This window comes from Parasteatoda tepidariorum, chromosome X1, assembly GCF_043381705.1.
Source record: "Parasteatoda tepidariorum isolate YZ-2023 chromosome X1, CAS_Ptep_4.0, whole genome shotgun sequence".
In the NCBI taxonomy this organism is placed as follows: Eukaryota; Metazoa; Arthropoda; class Arachnida; order Araneae; family Theridiidae; genus Parasteatoda; species Parasteatoda tepidariorum.
This window is the reverse complement of record NC_092214.1, coordinates 46,085,563-46,106,891: the sequence shown is the minus strand read 5'-3', so window position 1 is coordinate 46,106,891 and position 21,329 is coordinate 46,085,563. Positions and strand designations below refer to the sequence as shown.

The following is a 21,329-nucleotide window of genomic DNA, read 5'->3' as shown; positions in this document are numbered from 1 at the left end:
CGGTCTATGCCACGCCGTGTGGCAGCTTGTATCCAGGCTAGAGGCTGGTCAACACCTTATTGAACTTGTTACTGTAACTCTGCAATAAATTATTCAATTGTTCTGAAATTTTAATCATTTACTAATCTGTACATTGTCTTCCTATCCACCAATTTTCGTTTCAATCGGACTCCTTCTTGGTGCGTCAATTTTTTTGTTATAGAGTGTATTATAAAAATATTTAAATTATGGCTGTGCGGAAAAAAAATATATAAAGATTTGAACGTTTTTGAATCATAGTTATTCATGGTAGCAGAGTATCTCTACAACGTATTTATTTCTATAAAGAAATTTTTGATCGGAACTTTAAATAACGTTATAAATATTCTCCGTATAAGGATCTGTTGTATCTATAACGAATTTTCTGACGTTTATCTTTTCCATTTTCGTCATTTTCGAAGAAAGTTCAAAATTTCTGAGCAACCATTTCGCTCTCATATATAATTATCTGTTAGTGATACCACTAGCATTATTCATTTTAACAGTAACGCTTGAAGGGCGATAATTCATTTCCAACGTTCCTTTATAATATGTACTATTACTTCATTTTTAATTTAAAGTCATAATTATGTAATTTGGAACTTAATACACCAATCTAAAACTTTGCAAAATTTACTCAAATAATTTCAAAGATCTCTAACCTCCACATAACAAGATTTCCTATGAAGCGAAGACTTAAAATAGTAAAGAAAAGGAAAAAGGTTAAACCGTTGCAAATACTAGCTAAATCTGACTTCCTAAAGAATTGTGAGGATTTCTTTGCTTTTTAGTGATATATTATAAAAGTTTAGGGCTTTAATTCCCTATTTTTCTAAACATTTGTCGATTTTGGCAATTCATAACGTTTATTATGTACACTAATGTGAAGATTTCTTTTAAATGCTTCTAATAAGATATATTTGTCATTTATGTGATAAAATAGTGATTTAAGAATTGTAAATTTAACAATTTTGAGTGAGTTCGTTTTTTCATTAAGATTTAAACGCTATTTAATTGATTAATTGTGTAAGAACTTATGTTTATTTTACAAATAAAAAAAAATCTACCTTAAAGTGCTTATTACGTTAATAAATGAAACATATATTTAATTCATTTTGTTCCTCAAAGATATTTTCAAAAATTTGTTTTTATTTAAATATTATTTTCTTTTTTTTTAGATGAATGTTTATATTTAAAAAATTGGCATCTAAAGAAGAAAAATAAATGCTCGGATAGCATCTAAAGAAGAAAAACGAAAGTTGCTCAAAAAAATATAATTTGATTACTGTAATGCTATGTGCATGATTCATAACACAAGAATTCTACAAGAATATTTTCAAAGTTTTGTATTTATTTTTTAGGAAATAAAATTAATTCTACTTTAACGAAAAGGCAATATATATATATTACATTGAAAATATGATTTTCTTTTATTTATTATTTCATTTTATTTACCTCGCAGTTTGATTGTTTTACTTCATCCAATTGATAAAATTAATTATTTTTTTTAGTGAAATATCAAGAATTATTTATTAAAGTAAAATATTTACCATAAAATATTATAAGTACTGAAATAAGATATCTCAATCATGGTGAATCTATATAAATTAAATAGCTTTAGCTCCTATTTTTGTAATATCGATAAGATAATACAATTAAAGACAAGATTATTGTGTTTTGAAAAAATGCGAAATTTTTCCGAAAATATTAATGTTGTTCAAGTGAATTTATTGGTTTAATATTTATAATAGGTTTTATAGGTACTTTTCCGGCGCAGGCGATAAATTCGCCTATGCAAAGTTACCAAGTGCAAATAAATTCCACTGTTTTTGTTTTTGTTTATATTTTAGATGACTGCTATTTAAGAAAAAAAAACATAAAAATAGATACATTAAATAGCTGAATTTACTTGCGCCGGTGAAAGTACCTTTTTATATTTTAATTGACAAACACATTTGAATTTAATTTAGTATTTTTAAAATTAAACAGCAATTTTAAAATATTTTTCGAGTTAGTGGCATATAAAATTTTAATTATGACTTCATTTTAAATTTAACTAATTGTACTTAAAGTTTTAGTATATATAATTTTATATTATAAAATACTAAATTATAATTGGTCTTGATTAAGAAGAAAAAGATCTGAACTATTGAAGAAAAAAAAAAAAAGAAAACTTTTTCTTTCAACACTGATAATATTGTCCATAATGATTTAAATTCCCATAAACTTCTTAATTTGAAATAAAACTAAACTTTGAATCTCTTTAAGAGCTTTAAAGCGAATACGTAAACGCATTGTTTATTCATCAGTAACATGGCGATCTGACAGAACTATAGTGAAAAAGTCTATCCCCTTGTAATTTCCTGTCTCTCCGCAGACGGGAAAAAAAAGTTCTGTCATCTCAAAACTAATAAAATGTTGCGCGATAAAATGTTGCGTTATCAAATCTTAAATGCACAAAATCTATATCTTCGTGTTTACCAAGCTGTAATACTTTCCTAGTGCCGTTGGGGTCATTTTGATCGTTTTTTTTTTTCATCTCTGATGTTTTTGAAGATATATTTATACACGTGAACTTCGAAGCTCATACTTTTATTTAATTTTCCTAAAATGTTTCGTGGTATATTGTTTTATAGTTTCATGCCTTTCTGTTGAATGGCAAAATAAATAATCGCAGAATACCTAAAGCAGACAAAAGTGGTCATTTCAACCCTCATAAGAATAAGAACGAAAAATGTTTATTTTTGAAGTTTTGTGCCTGTTTTTGATTTTTCAAAACTACAAACTTTGTAAAGATTATTCGTAGAACTGAAACTGAGAGCCGCCCGTGTTAATCACGTTATATTGTATGGCATCTTAAATTCGATGTCCAATGTGGCTTAATTGAGCACTTATTGAATTACAAATTCGTTATTGCGTCTAAAATCATTTATGTGATGATTATAAACAGTTATTTTTGTTATAATTCTTGATAAGAAAGAAATGTTGAGAAACAGTTATGGCATGTAAATTAACATCTTGCGATATGCGTAACATAATTGATACTCAGCATTAAGTATTTATTCGAGTGACAAAGAGAGTTTTGCAGTAAGATGCTTAGGTAAAATTGACATTTAAACTTTTAAAAAAGTTTTATATTCCCCAAAAAATATTTTTAACGGTAAGTTAATAAGCCTATTTTAAGCTATGGCCGTTTATATTGCTTTATTTCACGGAAAACGTATATTAAAAACAGATATTATATTAGCAAATTGATTCAAGAACATAGCTTTAAAAATTTTTAAAAACTTTGTAAAATATTTGGCGAATGAAGAGTTTGGGTTTAATCTACAAATTGGTTTTTGTGTGTTATATCAAGCCATAAAATTTTTTTTTGAGATTACTTTAAGATCAGTAATAATAAAAAGAATGATCATAACTACTTCCCCCTCTTAAGGGGCAAAAAAACGTTTAAACGTACACAGTTAAGTTTTTTAGCATTATGAAAGCTAAATTGATAATGGAAGAGTACTAAAATATCTCAAAAGTTATGGTATGGAGAAATGTTTCAAAAAGGGGAATACTTGATCTTTTTTTATTGATTCAGGTGCTTAAATTAACATACCTCATGGGACAAATTTCGAAACAGAATTGGATCATTTATGCTTCTGACCTGTCAAGAGACAAAATATATTTGCTTCAAAGGCAATTGGTATCAACATACAATACACGAAAGACGCAGACATGGTTAAGAATTATTTTGTTTGATTTCATTGGTGTTGAAGAGTGACATGCATATCACCTGATTTGGATCTATTATATATTTTATTTGGGAGTATAAGCTCTTGAAGATAAAAAGTGCGAATGGTCACTCTATTATAAAATTCCAAACCCTTTCAGTTCCGACTTGGATACAAAATAACCGAAAAAGTTCTCATTGCTAATATCTGTCCTAAAATATGGCAAAAGATTTTAATTTCTTAAGATATATTATAGATTTTCTCACGCATTTAAGTGTAAAACTAAACGGAAGTTAAAGAACAGTGGTGGGGCTTTTTGAAGTATTGTATTTAGTTCGTGGAATATTTTAATTTATTAGTATATCAGATAGTAGTATATAAGCCAGCGTCATGAAGAAGTTGATTATTTCAAAAGAATTATAAAATTTGTATGATCAAACTGTGGTATTTTCGATTGTTCCTTAACCGTGGAGGTTTACAGCCGAAGCGTAAAAATTTAAGTAATTTTAATTTGCGCTAAATTAATGGAGATTATAGGTAGTTAGTAAAAGTAATTGAAAGTTCAGTCTGCCGCCTTTTTATTCGAAGTCTACATCAGAGAATTCGATTACAAAAGTTACAACCGAGTTAGAATGTAACATTGCAAAAGTCTCAGAACATGTGTTTAAATTAAATAAAGTTTATTCTCCTCATTTGTACTTGTCCTTTTCTAAGGACTTATTTTAATTTGCATTTCAGCAACGCAGCATGATCAGTTTGAGAGATAAAAGGCTATCTTTTTGCTTTATCCTGATAATTGTGTAGGGAAAAGGAAACTCTCTTATGAGCGACTGATTGAAATAGTTAATTAAATTTTTATTGTGGAAAAGTAAATTCTTAATTTTTTTTTAATTGCTACTTAACTTATTTTTACTTATCATTTTCAATAATGAGAAAGATAGCAATATAGTGTATATGAAAAACCAAATTCGACTTAATTAATGAAATAATATATTTATCTACTGAATGAATATTAAAAATAGATTTCTAATACAGTAGATCCTCTTTGAAATAATTTTTTACGTTGTTTGAATCTCGTTTAGGTGTTAATTTTAAATTTATATTTTTTAGTCTTAGCAGGTTATACAAACATACATATATTGTACACACATACATATATATACACATACATGTGCATTTCGTCCCATACCTATAATTTAGAACTATACCTATTATTAATTCTAGATAATTTATACCAAAAATAGATGTTATCTCGTCTTCTCCCGACAGCAAATATGAATGCAAGAAGAACAATAATAACAAAAGGATTAAAATCGAATAATAGTTTTATTTTAAATATGAAATATAGTATTAGTCCCAGAGCTTTTCTGTCATCCACACGTCTAAAAAATAGTAATGTATATATATATTTTTTTATTTTAACTAGATTAAGATTTTTAAAAGTTGCTATACTATTCGAACTCTAGCTTATTAACTTATTGTTCTGAATAACAATAAATGATTATAGCAATTCATTAAATAATCAATTTTATGACTTCTTTACAGTAAACCTATCTGAGGAGATTAGTAAGCACAAAAACCAACTTTAATTATAAAAAGCATTCATCCTACTTTTTTATGTGTCATTCAAAATAAAGATAAACCTTCAAATTAAAAAAAAAAAAAAAAATACTAGATATGCTCAAAATAATGCTTAGTTAAATTTTTTTATAAAATTTATAAAAATTGTTCTCACTTTCCTATTGACTACCTTTTAAGGTAAAGAATAAAATAGTTGTTAAAAACAGGATTTTTTATTCTTTAATTAATTTTTCTTGTTGTGTTCGATGTTTATCACTTAAAAAGTATTTTAAGGGCTGGAGTTAGCCAGCCAGAAAAATCGATCCCTAACATTAAGGTGTGGCTCGATTCTAGTGTCGCGCCCTTGCATAACGATTTCTCTGATTAAGATATATTGCTTTACGTGGCTGTAATGGTTTTTGAACTCCCCTCTCTGTCGTGTCACTTGAAAAAATTCGGTAATCAGACTACTTTCATCTTAAAATATTTTGAGTTTGAAGCCTATCTAAAAGTTCAGTTATGTAAAACTGATGATTGAAAAAAAAAATCAATTTTCAGTTTTACTTTTAAATGAAATCGTTAAAGTAATCCTAAATTGACATCTAAAATTTTTTTAAGTATATACTCAAAATATCAAACATTTTATGCGCTATAAATCAAGTTCTCCATTACCCAGTAATTCATTCTTTTTGTATGTAAACACAATAATCAATAATTTGAAAGGCGTTATTATTTAATAATGTTTATTTGATTTTATAAATATGCTTTGAGTAAATTAAAGTATCACATAAATTATTCACTAAAATTTGAAGGCAGTTAAAGAATAATTAGGGAAAATAATAAAATTTAATTATCTCTTTATAAATGGTTTAACATTTAGTGGTCAATAAATCATTTCATATATTAGAGTGTTTTTTCTTGAAAATAAAATTTTTAATTGAAAATTAAGTGAAAATTGGAGTTTTGCAAAACATAATAAAACAACTGAAAATAAATTTAACCATATAAAATAGATACCAGTGATTTAACTATTCAGCTTAATTAAATCAGTTTAAGCGCAAAAGATTTAACTAGTGGTAACCGAACAGTAAATTATTCGTTGAACTAACCAGTTAAAACTGGTTACGTAACTAGATAACGCAAACTAACTTATTTCTATGCTTTTTTAGTAAAAAGTAACCTGAACTTTGATAAAATATGTTTCGGGATTCTTCAGATATACTAGTGTAGCTTATTCCCGTGCTCTTTTAATGACTCCCGCATTAAATCTTAAGAGAAGTCGAAGATATTACGTAAAAAATTGCAAACCGTGCATTTCATACATTTCCACAAAGCACTCGGGGAAAAAAAAAAAATTCCGGAAATCCACTTTTTTTTTCATGGGCCAATCAAAGTCACATTCTTCAAGAAAGTTATAAATGTCTTTTTATGAGCCGTGATGGTTCAGGAGATAGCGCGTTTGCCTTCCAATGAAATGAACCGGGTTCGAATACCAGCGATGGCTGGTTGATACGAATTCCGCATACGGTTTGTACCGACCACAGTGCTGGCGTAAAATATTCTCAGTGGTACACGCATGATGGGTTAAAGCTCCCTTGTCGTCAGGCTAACCGTGGAGGTTTTCGTGGTTTTCCTTTTCGTATAACGCAACGGGTTAGTTTCATCAAAAAGTCCTCCACGAATGCAATTTTCTCCCATTACTTGATCCAGGAGTTCTCATGTCTTCTGGATTAGTTTCAAAATTACAAGGCTACGGTGTTGAACATTGGTAGTAGTAAACTCAAAGTTGGGTCGGCTGTACGACGACAGTTGTAAAATAAAATAAAATGTTTTTGTATGAAATTTTTCTTCATAAATAAAATAAAAAAAGAAAACTAATGACTCAAAATTTGTTAAATACCCCGTGTTAAAATGTGCACCATAACAAGCTGAACAAAGCAAAAAAAAATAAAAATTTGTAATTAATTCAGTATTTTTTGTGAATAAGCATGGAAAAGTCATTTTAACCAGAACTGAGGATAGAGCATGACTACTCTTTTTTAATAGTTTTTGAAATATACGGTCATGAGATTCTTCCTCGGATCCGAAATTTCCACTTTTTTTTTCAATACATAACCACACTCCCAAAACACTTCATTATACACTTTTGAAAATAAATAAGACCAATTAAATGAAACTTTAAATCCATGGATTAATAAAGACTGAGGTCCGGTGCTGCCAATTGATTCTGTAAAGTTTTCAGAGATCATCCACTAATTGTTTTGTTAAGGTATTAATTTTACATGCTTAAACTGTGGTTTATATTGTCAGTTTTGCAATTCAAGCCTTTTATATTATATTAAAACTTTTTGATACGAAATTTCTATTATTCCAAGAGAGTTTGCATATTTTTTAAGTACTATATTTTCTTCCTGACGTATTGATATCTTTGTGATCTATGTCAATGCTTTTTTTTAAACATTTAATTAACTTGCTGTAAGGTTTTGATTTATTTTAAATTTAATAATTCTTATTCCTTGGAACTCCAATGAAAAAAAAAATATCGCTAAGTGTATGCAACACACGAACTAGTTTTCTAAATTGAATTTGAAACACTTTCTTTTCATTGCTTTTTTTTTTTTTTTTTTTTTTTTTTTTTTTTTTTTTTTTTTNTTTTTTTTTTTTTTTTTTTTTTTTTTTTGACTCCTTACGTTTTCCCTTTTTTCTTCTGTCTGATGCTTGAGTAAATTAATTTTGGTAAAACAATTCAAAATTCGCTTTCATGTTTAATATATAGGTATTTGTTGCAGTTAGTTTTTGAAATCTATAGTTCTATAGAATGCAGAAAGTATGCCTAAATTCAACCAGCTAAATATCAAATGATAAATATTTTACATATTGCTTGGGTATTTTATAGAAGAACTAATGGCTGACCAGCGAAATATGAAACGTTTTAATATTTCATACAGTGCTTAGGAATTCAGTTGAAGGACTAATGAAAGGCCTACAGGTATTATATACAAAGGGTAGGCAAAGTATTTAATAATTCTCATATTTCATACTTTGTCTTAAGACATTATGCATTCTATAGAATGTCGGAATTTCGTATTGATGGTAACTGGTAATGTATACACTGTAAGTTATTTTGGAGCAGCCAACATGGGCGAATCCAAAAATCTCAATCAAATAAGGCGTGTAGAGATAAAGGAGCGGACGCTTGGGGGCAAAATGGACAGTGTATAATATTTTTTTTTTATATATGGGACAGTGTATATGGACAGCTGGTCTGTTTCCGCCTACAAAACGAATGTTTACCCTGTAACACGTGATCGATGCTTTATCAATAGATAGCTGGTTTAACTGCCAAGTTAAACCGTATTATTACGTAAATAATACCATCTTAAACTTGATTACACATTCAACTTGGACGAAACCTGATTTAATTTTATAACTTAAGGTTATAGCAAATTTGCACGATATTATTATTCAACGTTGAAATGATTTTTCTAAAAATGTTGACAAATATTAGACGCGGGCTAATAGTAATTCTTCGTCTATTCAAACACAGATTAATTCCATTAATTTAGATAAATGAAATAAATATTGAAAAACTAACTGTTTTAAATTTTTGTTTCTTAAACTATTTGAAAACTTTGTGTGTTGAATTTTCCTCCCTCTTTTTATTTGAACTTTTTTTTAGCAATTAGGATAAAATAAAGAATGCTAGAAAAGATCTAAGACCAGGAAATAAACCAAACAGAAAAGCCTTCCGTTTCTGAAGTCTTATAAATTATTCCTTTTCGATGTTAAATCGTGACTTCCTTTCTTTACTTTCTTTTTTTTTTGCTAATTTTTTTATTCCCTATATAAATGGCTTACCGTGCTGGGCATCTGCCAAATAAAGAAATAAAATTAGTTTAATGGTGCTTGCTGAAAATTTTTGTTGTTATAATACTTTTAGATGTACTCTTTTAATGGAAATAGATGCGTATAAGTTTCTTCACCTTTATGGTTACTGACAGGCATTTCAGCGGGAAAAAAATTACTAACTTGATTCTTTCTTTTTCCTTAATATAGCAAACTATTTCTGTAGCATTTAAATTTTTTATATTAAAACTGGAATTGTTAAAATTAGGTATACAGATATGTTTTACTCAAATGTTAAATAAACAATTTGTTGCACAAGACATTAGATTGATGAAATAATACTTTTTCTCGATACTTGTCTGCAATTGCCCTTGCTATCAGTTAGTAGAAAACTTAGCAAACGGCACAGACTTTAATTTAAAGTGCATATTTTTTATTTATTTGATTTCAAAATTAAAATTTATTAGATTTTTTGAACACCTACATCAACAAGCTTTTCCGATGAAAGGAAAAAAAATATTATAAATGAATACCAATAAATTTAAAACTGTGTTGAGACGCACAAAACTTTTAACTTTTTTTGTCAAATTTTATTATGATTTTGTTTTTTCGTGTTTGTGTGCATTCACAGCGAGCCGCTTTTTAATGCGATATTAAATTTCACCCCACATGCCATTAAATTACTAAGAGCGTTTTATGTAAAGAATTTTTTTCCTAATATCTTAAAATCTAATGACTTGTTCTTGACTTTTTTTTCCATCTTAAACAGAACATTGATATTAAAAGCGTTAAAAAACTTCTTGATACACAACATGCGTTTCACCCACAGCCTTGTTATATCAAAAACTGATTTTTGGAGCTATTAATTACACTCTGTCCGATTTTCAACTCTAACCTTATATTTAAATAGATCTATCAATTTTTTACCAAATGATATCAAGTTTATAATACTGTATATTAAGTTAAAGCTCTTTTTTTTTCTATTTTAATTTTGCCAGCCTGAGTCAGGGTATAATTTGAGAGCCTTTATTCATAATTCTTATTTCATCACTAATAAACATGTTATTTTGCGAACTCATTTTATATACGTTTCAATGTGGCTTAATTTATTTGCTCAATCTTATTTTTACCTCTTATTTTATAATTTTAGCTTAAAACTATTTATTTAAAATTTAGTGCCATCAATGTCCAGTGTGAAACCAACAGACGGTTATGATGATTATTACGTTTAAAGAATATTTGAGTGTTTTATTTGATATTTGACTTACTTCTTCTAGTTTGTGTTGAGAAATCCAAAAAATTGTGTGAAAAAATACTTTACTTCAAGTTGACACCGAATCAACAGTTCCTATACACGTGAAAAATTTTCGTGTATCTGAACACCATGAAAGGTGGCAAGTACCTTACCTTACACCATAGCGGTGTTCCACCTCCACACAAAGAGAAATTCCTGGTGTATGGAAACATCCAGAGTGTTCTTTTACACTATTTGGTGTAAAAGTAGCCGGCACCATTTTTGATATTCAATAACACTAAAATTTATTACAGTAAGATATGATTTACATAAGATTCAATAAAGTTACTTTTATGATACAGTATGAAGCAATAATCATAAATTTAGAATGCATGCATAAAATATTTCCTAAAATAAAATTAGTTACTGTTAATCAAACATACACACAGAACAGGGAGAATATTGATATGAATTCGAACTAGGCTTAACAAAACTGAAGTGGACAAACATTGAACATTATAAAATTATTTAATACAATACATAGAAATTTAAAAATTAAAATATAATTGTCGTTATTACACAAACTACAAATATACATATTCTAACCGCGAACTTTTGTTTCAGTTAATATTGTATAGCGGCGTGGAAAAAAAAAAAATCATTCACGCCAACGCCTACTTAATGTAAACAAATTACTGGCGAAATCCAAAATGCGCCAACGTTGATGTTTTCGGAAGCGAAAATAATTCAATGCATCTGATTTTGGTGTAAGTTTCCTCATTTATTGGAGTTTATTTTAACTAAACCTTTTAGTTTGTATAAATGTACAGTTCGGTGTTAAATTGAAATAACACAGTTTTTAGAGTTTTTCAACATCCAAGTCGGATTGGTATAACAACACAGTTTTTACAGTGCATTTTAATTGAGGTACTTAAATCTAAATACCGATTATGGAGAGTGCTTACACGAAACTCACTGGCATTTACACTATTCATGAATTATTTTTGCTTCAGAAAACAAAAATTTGGGCCTACGTATGGAAGCCATCAGGGGGAAACGGTAGATAGTTTGTGGTTGCCTTGCGCACTTCTAAACATCCACACTAACAGAAATATACTGTTTTAAAAGACATGTATGTTTTAAGCAGTGCAATCGAGATAATTATTCACTTATTAGATAACACGTGTGTATGTCAATTAAAATAAACAACTTTATAATATTTAATTTCTATCCTCTTCTGTTCTCTTAAACCTAATTCGAATTTGTTTTAATGTTCTTTCAGTGCTGTATGTACTTGATTTTCAAAGGAATTTTATTTCAAATTTTTTAAATTGTTACGGTGAATTATATCGTAAAAATAACTTTACTGACTTTTATGTGTATTGTGTCTTATTGTCTTTAAATTTTTTTTATGTTACTGATCACCAAGAATGGTGACAAGTACTTGTCACCAAACGAAGTGTAACGGAAACTTCCTGGTGTTTCACTAAATCAAGAACTTTTCTTGGTGTTTAATTACTCAAGAAGTATCATCTGTATTTTACTAAACTATTTTTAGTGTAAAATAATTGTCACCATTTTGTGGTGTTAAAATACACTAAAAATTTTTATAGTGTATCTGTTATTTCAAATTGGTACAAAAATGTGACCTGCGAGTATTTTTTAAAGAATTTGTGTCGATATGAAAATATTAGGCTGACAAGAAATTGTTCTCTGTTCCAACTACTATTCCCGGCTCAAGATTTTTTAAAAATAAATAAATATACAAATAAAATAAGTAGCCAAAGTTTTATTAAAGCTGGCACAATCTTGTTGCTTTAGCTATAATTTGAATTTGAAAATTTTGCGCCCTGTACCGAAAGTAATGCATACTTTTTGACTCTTATGTTTGTAGTAATTACAAATCAGTTATTTTTTCAAAAACTTAGGGAACACGAAATAGTTCAATATATTTATAAGTTATTTCTTTTGCTAAACCGTTTTATTATTATTATTATTATTCCTATTAAATCAATCCCCCCCATCATTTTAGATATATTGATATTTCTATCACATGCTTAAAATAAAAATCCTTGATAAATTAATTGAATAATCTTCATCTTACAAAAAATGCGCTCTTTTAACACTCCACGGAAAAATCAAATTAATGGTTTTGGAAATAATTCAATTGTTTTCGTTTTCCACTTGCTTCTATTCATGTTTTTTTTTATTATTTTTTTTATCGATTTAATGAGATAAATTGCATTTGTTTTAAAGTGGTGTTTCGTTCCGCTTAAATGTAAAGTTTTTTTTCCTATTATGCAATTAGTTGTAAATGAAAAAATATTTTTTTCCCTGACTAAATAGCTTAACTGCTGTTATCTGTTGGCTGCATAATTTAAAATAGTTTATCAAAATCCGTTGCGGGAATCCGTTGCAAGATAATTTATAAATTTTTATATTACTTTTCATTAATTTATCTACTTAAAGTGAGGAATTGAGTTTTTCTTAACCTTATTTTACAGAACCTCCGAAGTATGTTAATCCTTTTAAAATGCATGCAAATGACAGTTTTTGGTCTCTGAATTCTAACGTAATTGGCTGAAGTTAATCTTAGTATTTTCTGAAAAAAACAGGGGTTCATTAAAATAAATAAATGTAATTAAATTTTAAGAACAATTTCTTCTTAATCTTTGTTATTTCAAAATGGTTATTTTTTCTCGAACCTTGATTAATCATATTTAATTTACACCTTCAGACTAACTGAGACCTACCTATATAGTTCATAGTATTTATAAAATATAAAATCCGCTACCAGTCAGAACAGTTAGGTTTAATTGCAGATTTTTAGGTATTTAATTAGTGCAATTATACTATTAGCATTTTTCGATTGATTTAATGTCAGTTTTTTTTTTTTAGATTTAATTTTTAAAAAAGATGTATTTTTGGTTTAAAGAAATTTCAAACATCAAAAAATACTTTTTATTAATTAGTTTTAAACACTAGTAATATACTTTTAAAGATACCTGAAATTAGAAATCTTTCCATATTAAATTATTAATTTCGAAGTACAAACTGCATAAATTTGCAAAATAGCAAGCGTATCGAAATGTAGAAATTATAAAATCGACTTCATGCTACTTGCAGAATTTTGATGTGATACAGTAGAGGAGAGTTGCCTAAATCGTACCACTTTTCACTTATAAATTTTTATCAGTCACTGATCACTGACAATTATGTTTGAAATATTTTAATAATAAAATACTGTCATTGAGCTACTTATATTATTTTTTTGGTAAGAATATTTGTGCAGTAAGTATTGAAAATTAATTATTTTTGCAAGGTCTGCAAATACAGGAAGCCGGTTGCCTAATTCGTACCATCAGTTCCTTAAATCGTACCATTCTCAAAAATATTGAGTGATTAAATGAATAAGTAGACCACGTGTAACCCAAAACAATTGTCAGATATCATAATAAGAAATGTTATATTAAAATTTTGAACATTTACAAGCATATTAACAGTATTTTAAGCCTATAAAATGTTATGAGAACATGATGTTATTCGCTACTAAGTTTAGTTATGACTTCTATATGTGCTTCTTTTTAAGACTGCATCTTTTGGGGTTCTATACACAGCTTTCTTTTTTTAGTTTTTTGAAATAAAGAAATTGGTTCGGTTGAAGCCTTTAACATAGGTCTTGAGGCAGATCGGTCTATTAAATCACATTGACCAATAATAACTTGATCACCATTTGACTAACCAGAAAGCTCGTCGCTTGTTTTTCGCAATTTTTTCCTTACTTAATATTTGTAAAATTTCAAAGAAGTTTAAAATAGCTTAGTTTCTTTCTGATTGATTCACAGATGGATTAAGGTTAAATCTTTTTAAACATTGTTCTCTATTGTTGCAGTATAATTATAAACTTTACTAACGAAATAAAAAATTTGGTAATGAAAGAAATTAGGTTCAGAAATAGTTCTCAGCCATTTGTCGACAGTTTGGACTAAGTACAGTTAAAATTGCTTGAAACTGGTTAAGTTCAAACGCTGCTCCGAAATCGTACAGGTTCGATTTAGGAAAGCTTTAAACAAGGATTTAAGAAAGATTTAAACAACTACGTAACGTTTTCAGTAAATTGTCATTCCAAGTTAACAAAGAAACAAGTAACTAACTTAGAAACAAGTAGAACACAACAGAATAAATTGTTTAACAATTATATGATGTATTAAATAACCTGTTCATTACTGTAGTTCTGCAATATTCTTACGCAAGATGCTCAAAATTTACATTGAACATTTCAAAAACTGATTAACTTAAATAAAAATATAACGCAATTACATAGCGACCAAAAAAATATTTATTAATAAAAAGATTTTTCGTACTATTTTCTCATTGACTAAAGAAGTAGATTAATTATTTAAAAAAGCTTATTTTTATACATGAAAAACATATAAAGATGACAACATAAACTTTTCACTCAAACATTTAACTTTCTTTTAAGGACAAATATAAACTATTTATCATATTTTCCTTTTAAAATGGCTTTTTCCTTATTGGAAAAAAGAGAGCTTCAACCTTTCCTGTTCACAAAAACTTCGATAATCTGTCAAAACAATCTATCCTTTTTCGATTTAGACATTTGATTTAATCATTTTTAGTTGGTGAAATATTTATTTCGTAAATAATTGAATAATTCTTTTTTATGCGCATATTATTATGGGAACCCAATGTATGGACTGTGAAATGCTAAGTGGATAGTTGTTTACTTTGTGATGAATTAAGTATTTCCTAATAAATGACTTAGTTAACGGGGTGGTTGTTAGTAGTCTATTATATTGTTTATTCTTTATTCATTTATTGCAAGTGACAAATACCTGTAGCATTAGTTAACTTTAAGTATACAAAAAAAAAAGACCTATGAAGATATATATTTTAATTTTATGAATTTATTTCGTTGTAAATTAATTAAGTTTCTGTTAATGTTTCATCAACTGAACATTATTGTAATGATATATTTTTATATAATGCTTGCCATTCTTCCGGTAAAAATTTTTTTAGTCAAATATTCTGAAGTTTTTTTATTTTATGTCATTACATTTAAAAACGCTTTTATACTAGTAGGACGATTGTTTAATTCACTTAACGTGTTAAGTAATTTAAAAAAAAAAAAAAAAAAAAACACTAATTATAAAAAGGCACTGGACNAAAAAAAAAAAAAAACCCTTTAAGTTTTAAAATCAGTTAAAAATTATAATACTCAAAAAAATATTACATTAATCGGTTAAAAATTATATTTCATGAAAATTATAATACAGCCATATTGCAAAATGAAACATGATATTTTATTTAACGCAGCCAGTTCGCTAATATGAATGAATTTACTAAATTTAAGACAAATAAAACAAATTATTGTTGTCTTCATTTAAAATAAAAACGTTTAACATTATTGTCCTTAGTATAACTAACGCCATGGTTTTATCGTTTCGTTATTACGGGATTTATTGTGTTATTATTTGCATAACAATGAGTAAAAAACAGTCTTTATTTTCGCTCATTACGCTTAGAAGAAGTTACTCTATTTTTCAGAAAAATCTTCCTTCACCGTAAATTTTTGATGATGTTGACCCATTTATGTCAAAAACAACTGCATCAGTATATTACTTCAAATTAAAATAAAAATAATAAACCTAACTTAGGCTTAGATCAATAATCTGAACACTTCTTTAAACAAAAATAATGTTTAAATCTAGAACTCCTTTTAATTCAAGAATTCTTTTCAAATCAAAATGGAGTAACAACCAGAAGAAATGTTTAAACTAGTCATATGAATTTCTGGCCCACTGTACCAATAAACAATGATGGCAAAAATATTATTTTTATGTTTAGCTCACAAATTATGTGCATCAATCAAATTTTTTTCGACAAATTTATCGAATTAATTAAAAATCCATGTATTGTGTTATTGCTATGTGTATTGAATTTGCAAACATACTTATGTTTATTTTTAATAAATAAATTTATATATGTTTTATAATTTGTCACTGCAATTTGTATTTCTAATTCTTTTCGGATATTCGTTGAGTTTCTCTTTCACTACAATTTGCTTTGTTAAAACTCTTAACGGCTTTTTTTAAAATAGATTTTTAAATTTTCTGTCATCCCCCTTTTTTTTTGAAAACCACGATTTGTGATAATAATGACAGTGCAATCGCATTCTTGTCATTTCTTCCTTATCTCTTTCATATTCTTACTTCAAGAGTTTTTCTTTTGAAAAGATACTTTGATAAAATGTGATTGGCAACTAAACTTTATTTTATTTTTTAATATTATTCAGAAAACACTGGGTGTGTACCGCGACAAAGGCTTTTGGAACTCTCTTTAACTTTTAAAATGTAAGCAATTACGCAGACTTTTCCAACGATCCAGTTCACAGTTTCCAACTAACGTCATTAATTTTTATTTAATAATATTCGTTATCAGTATTTTAAATAATCCTATCAGAAAAACAAACTACAATATGAAAGGTTAAAATCTTAAATGATAATATAATTCAATTCACTATTTTTAGAAACTTAGAAAACATTCTTATTGGGTCTGGATTGACCATCCTGCTTAAAATGAACCAATCAGATTCTCAATTTCTAAATTAATATTTCATATGAAATTTTGTTTTTATGAAAAAGTTACAAAAAAAAAATGCCGTGAATATATTTTGTATTAAAATTACATTTTTAATAGAAATCGTTTTCAAAACATTTTTATTAAACTCAAAATCGTTTGTTTATGACAAAAAGGGAAGGAAAAATTTTTATTATTTTTTTTATCAAAATTTTATTTAATAAAGAATAAGTTTTGTATCAAAGTTTATATTTTATTTGTTAAAATAGGCAATCTATTGAATAATACATGATTTATAAATTTCAGGAATTTTTATTTATTCATTGAAATATTCATAGTAAATGTGTAACATTTCAATTTAAAGATTGTATTTCGGATTATTACGGATATTTTTCTAATTATCAATACTATAATCCAAAATACTGCAAACGGTATTTTATGAAATCTTATTTATTTAGTATATAATTTATGTAGTATATAATTTCTGTATCACTCAGGAGAAATTAAACTGAAGTGAGAGGTGTTTTAAATTTAGCGTTTATTTCCATAAGAAACAAATGAAACTATAATGGTCATTTTTTTCTGATGTGAACAAGATGACCAGAAAAAACTTAACTTGTAAAATAAAATCTAAGTAAAAAGTTTAAAAATAATTAAGGTTAGAAGGTTATTTTTATGCATAGTGAATTTTAAGTTATGAAGTTATGATAATAAAAATATATTTTTCCTGAATTGGTTTTTATGTATAATTTCAATTTTTTGAAGTGATACCCATATTACAAAATCTTGATTAAATTTTGTGCATTTTAATCCTTAGCGTGTTCCTTGGTGAGCATACTATTGAAAAATTCTAGTTTTCTTTCTCTTTTCATTTTTTTTTCGTTGTTCAGTTGTGTTTTCTTATTTTAATGAAGAGTGTATAAAATAAATTTTTTCTCCAAGGTGTTTAAATTACTGCTAAAAAAATATTGTTCATTGAAAAGAAAAAAAAATAGAAAATCTGCAGCAATTGTAACTTAAAATATTATCACATTTTTTATTTTTTATAAATTTTCTATTACTTTATTCCTGTTTGAATTTTTAGAAAATGCATATAAAGTATTTAAATTGACGAGATTCTTTTATTACTGCTATTTACCTAAATAATTACATTGTAAATGATCTGAATATTTAATGTGAATTCTTTGATAAAATCCAAAAAAGCTATTTCCAAATATATTTTATATATTTAGTAAATCCACTTAATAAAAGTATTGTATTGTTTATATTTTATTATCAGTTTTCATAGCTGCCAACCATGCTGGATTTTCCAGTAGACTACTGAATTTTGCCAGTTCCTCCTGGTCTACTGGTTTAATTAAAATTCTCCTGGTTTTTGTACATTTTAGAAAATTCTCTAAAATTGAGTAAGTTTCCTAAAAAAATCCCTATTGAAATAGAATTTTTGTACAGATTATTGCTTGAATATTTAAATAAGTGTTACAAATTCATAATGAAGCGAACCTCATTTATAGAAATTATCTTAAAACTTTTTTTTGTTCTTAATTCTTCACTGGTCAGTTTATATCTTTGAGGAATTAAATACCTATTTATATTAGTAACAGTTCAAGGATGTTTAATGTCAATCATAACTGGAAAATATTGCAGTTTTTCTATTTTGATCACTATAAAAATCCCTAAAATTCCCTATGTGTAAAATATTCAGGACTTAATGTAACAGTTATCAGGAAGTTAATATTATTTCGTAAAATCTACTGGATTTTTTTCTAATCCATGTTGGTAGCTATGAATTTTACTCCTTCAAAGTTTGTTTTTTGAAAAATCACAAAAATTTAATGTATATCTAAGTCATGAGGATTTTTCAAATTTTTGAAGTTTATCATATCTCTTTAATTGAACAAGATCTGTGATTAAAGTCTTTCTCCGTGAAGTAAGTGTTCTGAACAAGATCGGGGTTCATAAAAAAATAAAAATTCTATATTTACTCTTAGAAGCTAAATTTAAATCAATGTTACTCTAACTTCATTCTACTCTCTAACATCGAATTAAACTCATGCTTATTTTTATATCTCCTTCATATGTGGCAAGCTAAGTAAAAGTAGCTCAAGGGAAATATTCATAAATTTTAATAATTTTTGCTCTAACTTATCATTCGACTCATAGGCAGCGAATTAAACATATGCATATTTTTATATTTCCTTCATTTGTGTCAAGCTAAGTAGCGTGGTTTAAGGGAAATCTTAAATTGCAGTCACTGTTATTCTGTAACCTATCATTTGACTCATAGACAGCGAATTAAACACATACTAATATTTACATTTCCTTCATTTGTGTCAAGCTAAGTGACGTAGTTTAAGGTACTCTGTAACTTATCATTAGACTTAGACAACGAATTAAACACACGCTTATTTTAATATTTTCCTCATTTTGGTCAAGTTAGGTAGCGTGGCTTAAGGGGAATATTCTTAAATATAAATCATTTTCAGTGACTTATCATTCCATACGTAGACTGTGAATTTGCTTATTTTTATATTTCCTTGCTTATTTCATTTTCCTTTGCTTACTTATTTTATTTTTTATATTCACTTGCTTATTTTTATCTTTCCTTCATTTATGTCAAGTAAAGTAACGTTGCTTAAAAGGAAGATTTTATTAATTTTATTTAATTATAAATAAGTAATAAAGTTTAACATTTGAAATCTGAAGATTAAAGGAAGGACTACGGCGCAATCTCAAATTCCCAAAACTGGCAAAAACTGTTTATATATTAGACAAATGCTTAGTTATCTACGGATCATAAATAAATAAATAAGATTATTAGCTTTGTCGTAAATTACTCCGTTAAAAAATTGGTAATTTTTTTGGGGGGCGGGTGGGGGAGTATAACCCTTATATTGTTTCAAATCTTTTTTTTTTTTTTTTTGCTTTGTTTTTTGAAAATTTCTATTATGCTTAAACACCTCTACGACCATTTAAAGTGAGAGTTGTAGCATAATTTGAAACCTCTCAGTCTATTCCTGTAATAAGATGGAATGACTTGCTTTCTTTGATTTAATATTGGCAACTGGTTCCCGTCTGTGTCATAAATATCTTACAATTGACGAAAATAGTCCCGGCCACTATCGTCATTGTCTTCATGACGTAATCGTTTCGTTGTTAAACTAATACGAGATATCAATAATGTTGAAATCGCTTTTTTTTACCACGTTTTTTTAGAGCTTTACTTTATTTCTTTCATATTTGTAAGGGGGAAGGGATAAAAAAGTTCATGCTTTTACGAATGGAGGATAATATTTTGTAATGAATTTTTTACCAATTTCTTATGTGCTAGAGTTCGGAAGTTTTGCATAGTTGTGCATTTATCAGTATAGTAACAATACAATAGTTTACTGTTTTTAGAACTTAAAATAATTAAGACTTAAAATGTAATTAATTATTTTTTAATGTTTGTAACGATACTGTTTGTAATTGATTTTGCTTTTCCACTACAGTTTTTAATACGTTGATGGGCAGTAGGGTGGGCAGTAAAATGGGTTCAAAATTTGGAACTGTTCTATTCATTTGTTTTAAATATTTGCCAAGAATTAAAATTTTATTTTTTGTTTGTGCAGCGGCTTATGCCATCGTCTAACCTCGCTTTTTTCCCGACATTTCTAATATAAAATGACTATATCTACTCATTTTCCAAAATTTTAGTAAAAAAAAATTATTTTTATTAGTGTTCTAAATAGCAGAAAGGTTTTTTTTTTTTTAAAAAAAAAAAGATAAATGGGAACGAGTGTATGCCTTTAAATTATGGGTTGTTCATAGTCTTAACACAGGATTTAATTATACTTTTTCTCAAATATCTTCACAATTAAGCCGCATTATAATTATATATTTTGGCAACGGATATAGTAAGTTTTCTTGTGAAAAAGTTTTATTGATTCTGCGCACTTGTTTTTGGTTGGTGCCCTTTCAAATATGGAAAGTTAAAAGCAGCATTTTTTGCATGTTTTAATTTTTTACAGTCGCAAAGGTAAAAATGCTGTTCAAGCAAGAAAAAAAATAATCTGTTGTGTATAGAGATGTCCAGGAAAGAGGCTGAACTAGATCATTGTTCACTAAAAAATTGATCACTAGGTCAATTTTTTAAACGACAAAATCTTTACTTCAAATGAGGAAGTCAAAAATCATTTGAATCAGTTTTTTGCCAGCGAAGAGCAATAATTTTCTCATCGTTGAATCATAGTACATCCAGAAAATTGACAAATAGTATTAGACCAGAATCGGCAATATGTAATTCAATAAAATATTTTTTCTCTATAAGAAATTTCCTTTTCATATGAAAAGCGAAATTTCTTTCCGAATCC

The 21,329-nt window shown here is 27.2% G+C and overlaps 1 protein-coding gene across 3 annotated transcripts in view; it reads left to right on the top strand.

The window, feature by feature from the left end:
- LOC107448565 (oxysterol-binding protein-related protein 3) overlaps positions 1-21,329 on the top strand; it is a 91,295-nt gene that overhangs the window by 16,172 nt on the left and 53,794 nt on the right. The gene's annotated exons all lie outside the window — the stretch shown is intronic.